Here is a 13,814-nt window from a genome sequence, read left to right on the forward strand (position 1 = left end):
ACCCATTACTTTAACACTGTTTCAAAACTTCAGCTGGCGAGCTACAAGCAGCAGGTGCAGCAGGTCTGACACCTGAGCAGACAATGTGACTGATAAATGAGCAAACATTGCATTACCTTGTTACAATAAACCGTTACAGACTTCTGGCATTACTCTATAAAGATCAGATGGACAAATCAGCACAGTAAACATATTCATTTGAAATCTGCTACTAGTTTAATGAGTATTTTCTAATCATAAGTCTATATATTGATGTCAGAACCACAATACCTAGTGTGGGAGAATGCTTTTTGCTGCAGCTGAAACAATTGTAGCTCTCATTCTGAATTTAAAAAATAGACATTTAGGTACATCTTTTTGTATTAACACTATAAACTGATGGTATTTTGTGATACTGTTTCTTAAATAGGACGGTAAAAAATTATTTTGATTTATACCAGCCACTGAATAACTGCAAAGAATTGAAAAAGTTCCCAAAAAGATTGATGAAAATATCTTTTAAAATAAGTGCATACATCATTTAAGAAAGTCAGATATTTAAAGACTATAACTGTTCTCTGTTCTTTAACTAATAACTGTTCTTTAATGATTGATTCTATATTGCATTGTGATTCTGTGTTTGTTATGATGTAAAGCACTTTGAAATGCCTTGCTGCTGAAATGTGCTATACAAATAAAATTTGATTGATTGATTCTCATTAATTAGTTGCAACTATGTTTTTGGTGTGATTTGAAGGATATTTTGCTGTCCTTTCAAATTAACCCACGTGGGGGGGGGGGGGGGGGGGGGGTTGTCACAGAACCTCTGGACACTTTATTGATACAGCTAATATTAAAAGCGACAATTAAATCGTATATAACGGAAATGTATCCACTCCATTTTCCCAACCAGATGAAAGTTTACAGACGTTTTACTCAGTATAATTTCAGGAATATGCCTAAAGATTTATAAAAATTAAAAAAAAGGTGCATGCGACGTTTATAAATCAGAGTGGTCCAATATATAGGTGGTGCTGTCTGAAGTTAAGGCGGCAAAGAACAACTCCGGTTGTTTTTTTTTAAGTCCGCCGGTAAAACGGTGACGCCATGCTGCCAGTCAGACATGTTACCAGCCACACACCGTGTCTGTCTCTGACCGCTACTCTTCCAAAACTTCAACCACAAGCTAAGCAATTGTCCGTTACCGAGCTGGAGGTTTTAAAAAGAAAACCCCATTATTTCACGTCCACCCGAGTTTAAACTCTTCGTCGTGTTTTCCAAACAATTCTTTCAAATAAATCACTTCCTGCCTCCGCTCTGCAGTTTAGCCTCTCACCAGCTGCCTCTGCTGCGGCTGAGTTTGACGGCCTACGTTCCCGAAATGTAGCGCATTCGCACGCGCTCGTTATTTTAAAACAACCGTTAAACGCGTTAGAGTTGCTAAGCGGAAGAAAACCACCGCTAAATCTCAGAAGGAGGTGCCGCTCCACCCAGCTCGGTTGCTGAAGTTGCAGCGGTCAACTAGCGAACCGAGCTTCCTGGTTCACTGCACTTGCTGCCCTAACCAACCTACTGAATGAGTTATAAAACAGCACCTAGCTAAGCACGAGCGACTAAAAAGAGGTGAGCTTACCTGGTTTTTGGTTGCTGTTCGCCTTTCAGAAGATGGCTATCAACAACCGCAGGGCTCAGTCAGCGTCGCCGGAGTCAAAACTTCTTTTTCCTGTCGACAGCAGAGAGTTCAGACTAAACTACAGCGCTCGCTTCCTCCCTAAACTTCACTCACCGTTTCTATCGCTTTTTTTTTTCTTTCTTTCTTCGCTTCCTCCTCCCTCTTCTGCCGTCTGCTTACTGGTTCGCCTAATTTCACTTGAGCCGGGGTGCGGTCCACGAAGAGGCGGGACCAACTGTTCACGTAGAGTTCCGCCAACCAATGGCTGAAGCTGTCTGATAATCCCCAGTGCTTTCAGCCAATCGGGTTCCGAGTAAGGCGGGATCGAAAAAAATGATTGACAGCGGATAGGCGGATCCAAACGCCACAGAGAAAAATTTACTTGAAAAGAGTTGAGAGAAGAGGGCGGAGAGGGGATACCGATAAACCCCTCGTTTAATGAGCCTGGTATGTGCATGCTTAGGATTTTTATGACCATATAAGTACCAGTCACTTTCAGGATGAGCTATGTTATCGGAGGGTCTCCCCTTATGTGTCAGCGTGCTTTAGTTTGAACACAGTGTGCTTTGAAACCAGCTGTTTGGTACTTTTGTGGTCCAAATCTGCCCAAAAAAGTTTGAATAATTCAACATGAAGTATTCAGTGACAAGATTCGGGACAGATTAACAGGAAGTAGAACATAATTGTGAAGTAGAAGAAGAGTAAGATATGAATTTCAAAATGTTTTACAAATAAATAAATAGAAAGCGCATTGTGCATTTGTATTCACACCCTCCCCCTTACCCTGGTATGTGTTTATATGATGCCCAAATTGTCTGCTTGAATGAAGGTCATATTTGCACCTTCTCATTCATAGAACGCATTTGTTTTCTAAGTTGTTGAAAGAGGTCAGAGGTCAGAAAGAGAGGAAAGTAGGCTCTGAGAAGTGTTGCGCTCGTTGAGATTCACCACTACTTCTGCAAATGTGTCTTAGTGGTAAAATCAAATCACCTAACCCTTTTGCAACCTGTTTCTACCAAAGGAATGAAAATATTTAATAGAAACAATTCATAGCTGCACTCTTGGGGGAAAAAATAACCCAGAAAAAACACAGCAAATTGTTTGATGATTAGCTAAAACTCTACACTTTAGCATGTGGCTAAAGCTTGCAGTACAATGTGAAAGTATTCACATCTTTTTAACTTTTTCATTCTTTCATATTAAAATTACTTCAATGTGTATTTTAAACATTTTATGTGATAAATCAACACACAACGTAGCATATAGCTGTAAAAGTGGCAGCTAAGGGGTTCCTAGTTTTCAAAAAGTATAAAGATCCCACATCACCTTGTTTCACCCTGTGCATGGTGAGCTTAGCTGAGATTTTTGTGTGCAAAAAAAGTTGTAAAAGCGCTTCCTTTTCTTTCACATTGAGGCTCTACTTATTGTTGAAAAATCACAATAAAATAAATTGCAGTTTGTGGTTGCAATGTGAGAAAATATAGAACATTTTAAGGAGCATCGAGAACCTTTAAGCCTTTTCCATTTTGCACAAATTGCAATACGTTCAGCTTTGTGCAAATCAGCTATTCTTGATATTTCTCTTAAAAAGTTACATTTGACACAAGAACGTTGCTCACACGTTATGCTGCGTTGTAATGTTAGATGATTTGCTCCAGTCTGTGAAACAGGTGAACCAGCCTTCGTGACCAGACATGCTTGCTACTCATGGGAACCGCTGCAGGTGATGATCTAATTAAATGAAGCAAAGGAAAACACTTCAACTGCCAAATCACACTTGACGTTTGTTTTCGCCTTCATCGCTGGAAAGCTAAGGGGGAAAAAAATACAATATACTTTAAGAGTGAAGGCAGTGCCAGATAACACGCTTTTATCAGTAAAATCAAGTTCTAACTAGGACATGCTTCAAATGAGTAGTAAAAGGAGGAGTTTTGTGTTGGGGGGAAGGCCGTGGCTGGGAAATGATGGACGTAAGCGTAATACCTCTGCAGAATGGGGCGGCACTAAATGAACCTGTTTTCACGCGGCTGATTCTTACTGAGAGAGGAAATAAAGGCTCAGAGCCAATTCTCCTATCACAGGCAGCAGGGAGGCATTAGCAAGGTAATGTAAATAGTTGAGGTTAAAGGTTTATGCAGCTTTTGTGATGATAATGAAAATTGTTTTTCTTAAAAGCAGCATGAATGCTACAAGAAGAATTTTGAAGTTCATCATTTTGAAAGACGACACACTAATGTCCGGAACAGACAATGACCCGTACAATGGAGCAGTGTGTCACAAGCTAGTAGCATGTTAGCTAATATTAGTAAGCAGTTCTAGCTATACTACAGTCCACTAGCATACCAGCGTGAGCATATTAGGTTAAATTTTGGATTACACTGTATATTTGTAACACTTTCGACCTTTTAAGCAAACTTCATACATCATTTCTTATGTTGAACTTTTAGACTTGATGAATGGACATAGTCATTAAAGCCATTGGCATAAATGACGTTCCTAATGGAAGAAAACCACTGTTGACCTTTTGACCTTTCCAATCCAATAAACACTATTGTAATTCAGTTTTTAAAAAAAGCAGGTGCTGTAAAACCTTCTACTGTTGTCTCCTGTTAGCAATAGGAGCCAAAAGTTGTATAAAAACCTAAAGTAATATGGCTACCATTTTAACCTGGACTCATTTAATACAGGTTTTGAGGTCAATTAACTTAAAACATTCTACAGAGGTTAATATCCTGCATGTTAGCATTGTATCTCACAAATTGTTACATTTACAATGTTAGCTAAGTCGTAGCTAAAATTAGCTAAAACAGAATCTGTTAGTGTAGCTGCTGCAGACTAACAGCTGTGCTGTGGCCTGCAACAAAGTTACCTGTTAGCCTACAACCGCTCCAGAGATTTCTTCATTGTTCCAAAAACTCACTGTGATGTGAGTATGTTTCTCTCACAGGTAAGTGAATTACTTGATAACTTCAGTTAACATCTCATAATATCCAGACTTCTGTCCCAGTTACAAGTTGGGAACCAAACAGGATGTGCTAACTTGCTTTATTAAACTACTTGATGACAAAGTGAACCGATACCAGTGCTACCTAATAACAGTACATTTTGCAAATGAAGACACTAAATTTCAAAAATAGCTTTTGCAAAACACACCATGGAAATGAATCCCTTACCACTGCAACTATTGCTATGTTTTAGAAACGCAGCAGCCATATTGGATATTAAGAGCAGCAGTAATGAGAAACATCTTTCCTTCCTTTCAAACCTGGAACTCCAAATTAGGGGTGGGGGGAGAAAAAATATTTTTTTGTCATTCAAAACATACCAAACTGACAGTCATCTTTCTGATATATTACTATTTTTTAAATGCCTGGAAATCTTGGGATTTATTGCTTGAGTTGACAGTGTTTATGTTAATCTTTGAGAACCAGTGATTTAGAGGAATGAGGTGGTTCTGCTAAGAAAAAAAAAAAACTCGACTTGTAGTTTGTTTTGTCTTCCCGCTGCACTGCAGTTGATAAGAGACGGGAATAACAAGACCTGATGCAAACACTGCAGGAAGCCTTTGCATAAACGACACATCATTCCCTGCACCTCACAAACAAACAAAAAAGCAAAACTGTTCTTCCCCCGTTTTGCTCCCCCGACATCGCAGCGGGACATGGCCGGTGCCCGGTGGCAAACCTAAAATCACATTTTCAGCTCGGTGTGTTATGTTTGCTCGCTGCCTGCCGACGTCACAGGAATGTTTCCGTTGGCTTCCCTATACGTTCAGCGGCGTGGCAGAAAACGGTGGCTACCCGGCGTGCCTGCCTGGAAAATTCAATCACTTTCTCCCTCCCCTATAGAACGGACGGGGAAGTAGCTAAAATGTCAGCTCAGAGGTCAGAGGTTGTGTGTTTTCTTGAGCGAGACCAGATGCTCACGGGGGGGTGGGGGGAGAGGGGGTGTGCAAAGTACACGAGAACAAAAAAATCAGGAAATTTCCTTTGCATCGGTGTAAAAGTGCCAAAAAACAAACAGAGAAGGGGGAATGAACGGAGACCTTGCAGTAAAAAAAAAAAAAAGGAAAAAGAAAAAAAAGGCAGGCATGAATGACCAAATATGGACACCTCTGACCTCAATGCCTCCCTCCCTCGCGCCCTCCTTCCTCCTCGCTAGGTTGGTTGTAATAGCAGCAGGGTGTGTCTGTAATTCAGGGTGTGTTTCAGCTCAAAGCCATTATATCATTCACTCTGCAAGAAAGGAGCCCATTCAGAGACCGCACGGTGGTGGAGTGCCGCTCTGAACCACCTCGATTCCCTCACATCCCCCACCACCACAGTCCTCTTCTCACCCACTTAATTACTTTCGTGAATTCGTGTGTGTGAAAATTCATGTGTGTGAAAATCCACGCGCGACTCGTTTGGGAGGGAGTCCGGGCCGAAACCTGGACAGAGCCCAGATTCCCATCGAATCTGGGAAGGAGTGGCTTGGCCCGGGTCTCTTTACCTGAAAAGTTCCTCTGAGCCGTCATTATTTCTGAGTAAGACTAGACTTCTAAGAACATTTACGCGTCTTTCTTTTTTTTGTCGTCCGCACAGCCTTGAGGCGAGAGCGTGAGTTTGTGTGCAGCCAGAGTACTAGGATTATTTATGAGCAGCTGGTGAGATAATGCTGTAATGTCTGAGTGGGTGGATGTTTACGCGGCCTCGTGTCCTTTGGTCTCATCCTGCCCCTCACTTCTCCGTCCTCTCCTCACTAATCAGCACACAGGAAGTATTGATAAGACGCATGTTGACTCACAGAGCTGGAGGAATGTGGGGTAAAGGAAAAACGCAACACAGCTCGTCTCTTCTTTTGCAAAGATTCCTCCTCAACCATCATCCTCATGTATGTGTTGCAAAAAAAATCCCCCACCTCTTTCTTTCCAAAAGATGTTTTCGGCTAAGTAAGTAAGCAAGTATCGGTTATCAGCCCTAGCTGAAGCAAACCCCAAAGACCGGAAGTGAAAGGTGCCGACTCTGGGGAACGGGCAGTGACGGAGGTGCCGCACTTTTCAGATTTTTACTTCAAAACAATCCATCTTTTTTTTTTAAATTAATAAAAAATAAAAATTCCAGTCATTCCAAAGTCTGGGTTTGTAAATGTGACAAAAACTTCAGGTCGCATGAAGAATCTCTGCAGCCCTTTTGGGTCAGGTAAACCCGACAGCGAGGAGGGCAGCCTGCGTTTAAACTACAAATATGTCTCCGTATTTACTGTCAACACAGAACCGTCTGAGGCCCTTCCAGATCTGACTGCTGCTACAGATTTAGTCTAGTTCACACACACACACACACACACCACACACACACACATAAGTCCCCCCCCCCCCAACTCTCTTACTTAAAGCATTTTTGGCCCACTGACAAAAGCGATATCATTTCAAACAAACATACAGTAAACATTGCCTCTGAGAAAAAGCAGGCAAACAAAAAAAACTGAGACGGAAGAATTCTGGCAACTCTGAGTTTTGCTCAGCGGCAGCAAAGCGAGAGCCGCCGGCTTCCCCTTGTCTCTCTTTTTTTCCCTTATATGGTCACAAGAGTGGTTGGGTAGGAGAGAGAGAGAGAGGGTGGAGGTGTGGTCTATTGTTTTTGGCGGAAGAAGTGAGGGACTGATGAACCTTTGGTAGCTGTCGTCATCGCCGCAGTCAGTCAGTCAGTCAGTCAGTCACCCCTCTCTCCTCCGTCTTGAGAGTGGATGAGTGTCGGATGGATTCCTGAGCTTCCGGGTTGAGGCCTTCACTCGGGTCATGTCAGAATACGCTCTGATTGGGTGAATGATTCACAAAAAAAAGTTTAAAAAAAAAGTGACTGCACGCAGAAGTCCAGACATCTGAAAGCGACGCAGGAATGTCTTTTATCTCTCAGTAGTTTTGTAAATGTGGGCCAGCAGCTTCAGTCGCACCTGCTTATGTAATGCCGGTGGAATTTCCCCCCCATTGCTTTGTCTTTGGACACAGCTGTGCCTGAATACCTCCCCGGTTTTTTATTTTAGTTTTGTTTTTGCGATGATCTAATCCACGCAGTCAGCGGCTCATGATCCCGTCTACTGCGGGCTCGGTAATGACATGGCTGGATTGGGCTGGGAATTTTTTTTCTCTTCTGCCTAGAAAGTCGTGAGAGGAAAGGTGATGATGAAATTGCGACTGGTTTGCTGCCACAGCCGTCCACTGCGGCCTCACATGACCTCGCTTCTACCACGGCGTGTTAGGGACACTGTCGATGGAGAAAAAAGAGAGCAAATTTTCGCAAAAAAAGAAAAGCAGTTTTTTTTAAGTTTTTTTTTTTTTAGATTAATCTCGAGGATTTTCTAGAGTTTCTGAGTTTGAAGAGACGAAAATGTGCTAGAAACGCGACGTTTGAGTTTCAAAAGTCGAACATTTTCAACTTTTGTCGCTCAGAAAATCTCCAAGAGTCGAAAATGTTCGACTTTTTAAAACTCAGACGTTTCCGATTTTCCCCCCCCCCCCCCCTAGAAAATATCAGATTAATGTCCAAATGTCTGAGTATTTTTGCTGGAAAGAATCCCTGTCCCAGTTTTGCGTCACTTCCCGTTTCTAATGTCTTACTGGGCGTGGTCGAAAATCATTCAGGACCTTGATATGATGAAAACCTCGACACACTAAGCAATGGAAGATCAGTCACATCAGAAAAGTCTGACTGAGGAATCGGTCCAACAACTGATGGAGAGAAACGTAGGTGTTAATAAGGAGTTAATTTTGTGAGAGTCCGGCGCTGAATGGGGAAAGGCAAATTAGACGATAATAATGGTTGCAGCTACATGACTGAAACAATTAATCGTGATTAATTGGTTACTGAAATAATCGTTAACTAGAGTGTGCAGGCTCAAAAAGGCAATTTGGTCAGAGCAGTAACAAAATATACACATTTAGCATTTAAGATAAACACCTTTGTCTGTAAATAAGTGTAAGCCAAAACTCAAGTGGCATAGTTTTAAATTTTAGTTCAGATTCACTAAAGGAATGCCACATTATTGCATTCTAAGCAATAACATGACTTTTGTTTAAAAAAGGAATTTAATGATGTATTTGCACATTTTGCTATGAAAAAGATTTAAGTGCTTAAATAAAAAAAACCTGTGGAATGTACCATTTTTTTTTATCCCATTAATAATCAACAGATTAATTGTTTATTAAAATAATTGTTAGTTGAAACAAGCCTTTCCCATCATTCATTCACAACAATCATATGTATTCCCATGAACTCTGACCTTCTATGTCGGAGAGAAGCAGCACATCCCCCGCAGAATGATGCTGCCACCACCATGTCACGTGTCAACCTAATCTAACCTTAAAAGAAACCTGCCCACAACTTTCTCCCTGGTAATTTGTTACAATTGACTTGAAGGGTTTTAGAGTAAAAAGGGGGGTGAAACACCAACACATGCCACACTTTTCAGATTTTTATCAGCTGAATGCCTCGTTTACTTTTCCTTTCGCTTCTACAGCTGTGCGCTACATTGGGAAAATGGGACAAAATGGGGAAAAAGCATAAATACTTTAGCAAGGCGGCGGGCAAATTCTCAGCAAAACATTTAGTTTCTGTTCTCATTGGCTGAAAGTCGCTCTCCAAAACTCCTGTGTCGTCCCGTTATTACCAGGTTAATTATTCACAGTATGCGCAGATAAAACACCAATGTATCTTTTTTATCATCCGCAGCCATGGCAACTTTTAAACAAAGCAAAAATCAAACCCATTTGCGCTGGAGAAAGAAATAGACACTTAGTTTCACCCTGAGGTCAGAGGGTGAAACTAAAAACGAAAGGCTGAACAGAAGCAGGCCTTTTTTGTTGTTGTTGCTGTAGCTCTTAGACCGTGTAAAATAAATACATCAAAATAAAAAATATATATATTCAGTTCCACGTAGGAGTGGGGACCCGTAGAGGAGTGAGTAAGAGGCCAGTGCTGTTGGAGGGATGACATAAAAACAGTAATTTAGAGGCATGATATTTAGTTAAGTGGAGGGTGGCGCGTGGGCGTTTCAGGAACGGCGATGAGAGCTTTTATGGCGGCCGGAGCAGCAACAACAACAAAAAAAAACATGTTCAGACACACGGATAACAGAGCGGAGGCGGACTACATCAGCAATCTGAAAGCTGGAGAGTTCCTGAGAAAGGTTTGCTAATGAGAAGCGTCACACTACCAAACGAGGAGGCAATCTGTGACTTAATAAACAGTTGTGCATTTTGAATTTCTATATTTCTGCAGAAAAAAAAGCACAATAGAAATGTGACAACTCAATGGGTTCAAAGAAGGACATTTTTAATAATAAATAAAACATTACAGTTTAAAAATGTGGACTAATTGGTGTGTAAAAGACAACCAGATTTTTAATACACCGCGTAAGAAAGAGGATTCAGTTTAGCCAAGTTTCTAGTGCAAATAGCTTAGAAAGAGAGAATGGGGGGAAATTGTAAATCACTCAATCTTGAGGAAAAGTTGTTATTAAATCAACCTGTTCTACGCCTGTGTTAACAAATTCCAACACAAATCAAATTCTACAAATGACTCTGTGGTTGAAACATGGAAGCACGCCATTGTTTTTAACGAGCCGCTGTAGCTGGCTGACTGACAGGAAACAGGCCCACAAAACAAGACGGAGGCCTCGGGAAGGTGCATCAGCACGAGGTGTGGCAAAAAGCGCGTTCTGAAGTGATATGGTACGAAATGAAAACAACGCAAGATGAGACGAGCAGAAACGAGCAAACTGTAAGAAATCAGCTGAAGAAATGTGATCCAGAAAGTAATCCAGCTATGATATCTGTGCTGCGAAAAGCACAAAATCCCACCAAGTACTTTTGGTCTACTTTTTAGTGCAAATATCTTAGTAAACTTGAAATATGACAAAACTAACTTACTATTTGCTTTTCAGCAAGATATAGGAGCTTGTTTAAAGTAACTAATTCCTTAAGATTGCTGAAAAAGCGCTGGTTCCACTGGCAGATTATTTCACTTGAAAAGTTACTTGTAAGTTAGTACACTTGAAATAAGATAATACTAGGATATTCACACTAGAAACTAGTCCAAAAATACTTGGCAAGATTGTGCGTTTTTGCAGTGTAAAGAAAATAACCCAAGGCTCCAGCAGGCTGAAGAGAAGCAGACGTAGATCGTAGATGATTGGATGGAAGCAAGACGCAACGATGAGCGGCGGCGACGGAACATAACAATGTAAACCGGCACATTTTCACAGCGACTGGTCGCTGTCAGGCAAAATACATCCAATATGGGTTTAGCAATTACAAAGTAGCTTTTTAGGATGAATAAAGATTAAGTGGTCAGCAACATGGCCGGCCAACAGTCTGGATTGTAAAACTCTTGAAAGTCGAGGGTGAAAACAGAAAAGGTTTCCAGCCTATAAAGTTGACCTGTCAACAACTGTTTTGTTAGCGGCCAGAAAGTTCACAATAATCACTAAAACTACTCAACACTGACAAAAATCAATAATAAATTTTAAAAATTGCTGAAAATTAACCAATGAAAAGCAGGCATTGCTTTTGAATTCTGGTCAAACAAAATCCTTTAAAAAGAAAACAAAAAAAACAACAACTAACTAATGAAACTGGCATGAACAAAGGTACCACAATGCACTTTTTCTCAATTTGACATAAAAAAAGATGTTTAAGGGCTTTTGAGGTATATAAAGTAAAAATTGTCTTTTTTTTTTTTTTGGCAGTGCCTTTTGTAGAAAGGCACCTCAAATCCCCACTTCCACCCACCCGTAAAGACCCCCTGACAGATTAAACAGACCTCAAAGAGGTTGGGTACAGTTCTACCTGGAGCCAAGCAAGCTGGGGCCCCATATTTTTACAAGGAGGAATGAATGCAGAAAGGATTTGTAGGAGGAAAAAAAAAAAATCAACTGCACAGGAGCTGGAAAAGTGGGAAGACTCTTCCACTGCTCAGAATAAGCATTTAGAGGTTATAAAACCTGCTGAAAGGTAGAGCGGAGGAGACGAGGGGGTGTAGTGAGTAATAAATCTGCACGAAGCTGCTTGAGTTTTAAAATAGTCTTAAACAAAAAAAAAAAACAGCTATTAAAACTCCTTCTTTATGCTCTACTATAAATGCTGGGGTGCCAAAGCATTTCTGATCTGGTTTCAGCAGAGATAAGATGATTGGGATCATCACTGTGAAACTTCTCTCTGCCACAAAGGACTTGAAACTCTGACTCTGTAGGGACTGAATACTTTCCCACTGCAACGCTTTTCACAATGTCATTTGCAATTAAACTCAGCCGTCATTTACCTTCCATTGCCCAATCAGAAACTACTCTGTGTTGGTCTAGTGGCGACCTCAAGAAGGGGGCCAGTGGGGATCGTGGCCCCCTCTTAAAAAAATTATGTTTATGTCATAGATGGGCACAGAGTCATTTTCTTCAGTGAAGATGTAACTGTTTAACACAATAAAGTAATTTAAAAATAGGGATAATTATTAGTGCTCTCAATCAATGATAAAATTTTATCAAATTAATCACGATTAATCGCTATGCCTAATATTGTAAGCTTGTAATATAAATATGCACACAGTTGTGGTTCTTGGAGGAATGGTGTCCCCTCCTTCTGCCACTCTCCAGCCAATAAAAATGCAAGCAATTATCCAATTTTTTTTTTTGCTTTTGTTTTTGCAGCAGCAGCAGCAGCAGAAAGCAGGTGATGTATTCTCCCATAGCTCAACAGCAGCGAAGGGAAAGTTACTCCACTGTGCATGCATAAAAGTCACAGCAAATGTGTTCAGGGGACAACTGACAGATGAGATGTAATTCATTTTCTAGTTCCTGGAGACAAAATTCCCATCATTCTTTCATCATTCTGATGCCGCCCTCACATATCTAAAACCGCCACTGTATGCAGGTTTTCAAAATGAAAATGTTTTATCGTCTCGAACTAAATATGTCTGAAGAATTTCAGTTTTCCAAGTTTTTTTTTTTTTTTTAAAGGAATTAATTTAGCGTAGCTTTAAATATAAATATAACAATTAGGTGGTTTATCTGCATATGTAATATTACCGTGTTAAAATTTTCAGATTAATCACATGCGTTAACATCGACAGCCCTAATAATTATATAATTTTTTCTTTTTGTTGCGCTGGCCTGAAATTTTGTCCGGTCTGGCCACCACTGGTTCTGCCACGTAAAATCACAATAAAATATCCTGTTTATGGTGTGGAACAAATGGGAAAACGTTCAGGGTCATGAACACTTTGGGCTCTGGAGTAGGGAGAAGATATCATTTATTCATGCTGCTATAGGCATAATAAATCCACCTTCTTCAAATATAGAACATCTTGACTCCTTTATTACTTCACTTGGTCATGTGTTTGTACATAGAGTCCATTTTAGTAATAAACTAAAACTAAGCTCATGTTTGCAATTCCTGCTTGCCTTCAGGTTCACAGTCAGGACACAGAAGTACACCCACACACACTCTTTCTCACACACACATCCATCTTCTCTTCTCACATTAAGAGGCATCACGGTGTAAAATGACCAATGGTGTACCTGGAAGATGTTAGAGAAACACCACCCTCTTGTGGACAAAAACAGGAATTACAGGTAACAATGTCACGTATTCATTATCTTCTTACAATCAAAACTCCTCCACCGCTAAAACTATAAACGTTCGTACCTCGTGTGGATATGAACGAGTTCTTCTACAGACATCTTTTCCAACAGTGACAGAACAGCTGGGCATTTCTATTAGAATAGATTCATGGAGCCATCACATTTTTCAGAGACTGCAAAACAAAATGAGCTAAAACGTTGAAAAGCCACGACGGAGAATTAGAGCCATGCTAAATTAGCAAAAATATAAAATTATGACAATAGAGTTGTAACATTAAGAGAATAAAGTCATAGTATTATGAGAATAAAGTCACTAAATTACAAGAATAGTCGTAATATTTTGACTTTATTCTCATATTAGGATTACTACGAAAATGACTATGTTACAACTTTATTTTTGCTTTATTCTTGAAATATGACTTTATTCTCTTGTAATTGTATGACTATTCTCATATTTAATTTTTTTCCCCTTAGTATGGAGCTAATACTCCGTCATAAAATGCAAACACCCATCACTGGACCAAGAAAAGAAAAGAAAAACCAGAGAAAAAGA

At 40.2% G+C, this 13,814-nt stretch overlaps 1 protein-coding gene across 3 annotated transcripts in view; it reads right to left on the reverse strand.

The window, feature by feature from the left end:
- The window catches only part of LOC116736135 (myosin-9-like), a 37,233-nt gene extending 35,377 nt beyond the window's left edge, over positions 1-1,856 (reverse strand). For 2 of the 3 annotated variants that reach the window (XM_032588428.1, XM_032588425.1), the window contains exon 1: positions 1,613-1,812. The gene's annotated coding sequence lies outside the window, so the exon portion shown is untranslated. Of the gene's footprint in view, positions 1-1,612 lie in introns of all 3 variants that reach the window. The other variant, XM_032588426.1, reaches the window with a different exon arrangement.
- Positions 1,857-13,814: the final 11,958 nt, after the last annotated feature.

The sequence above is a fragment of the Xiphophorus hellerii genome, chromosome 16 (genome assembly GCF_003331165.1).
Source record: "Xiphophorus hellerii strain 12219 chromosome 16, Xiphophorus_hellerii-4.1, whole genome shotgun sequence".
Taxonomy (NCBI): domain Eukaryota; kingdom Metazoa; phylum Chordata; class Actinopteri; order Cyprinodontiformes; family Poeciliidae; genus Xiphophorus; species Xiphophorus hellerii.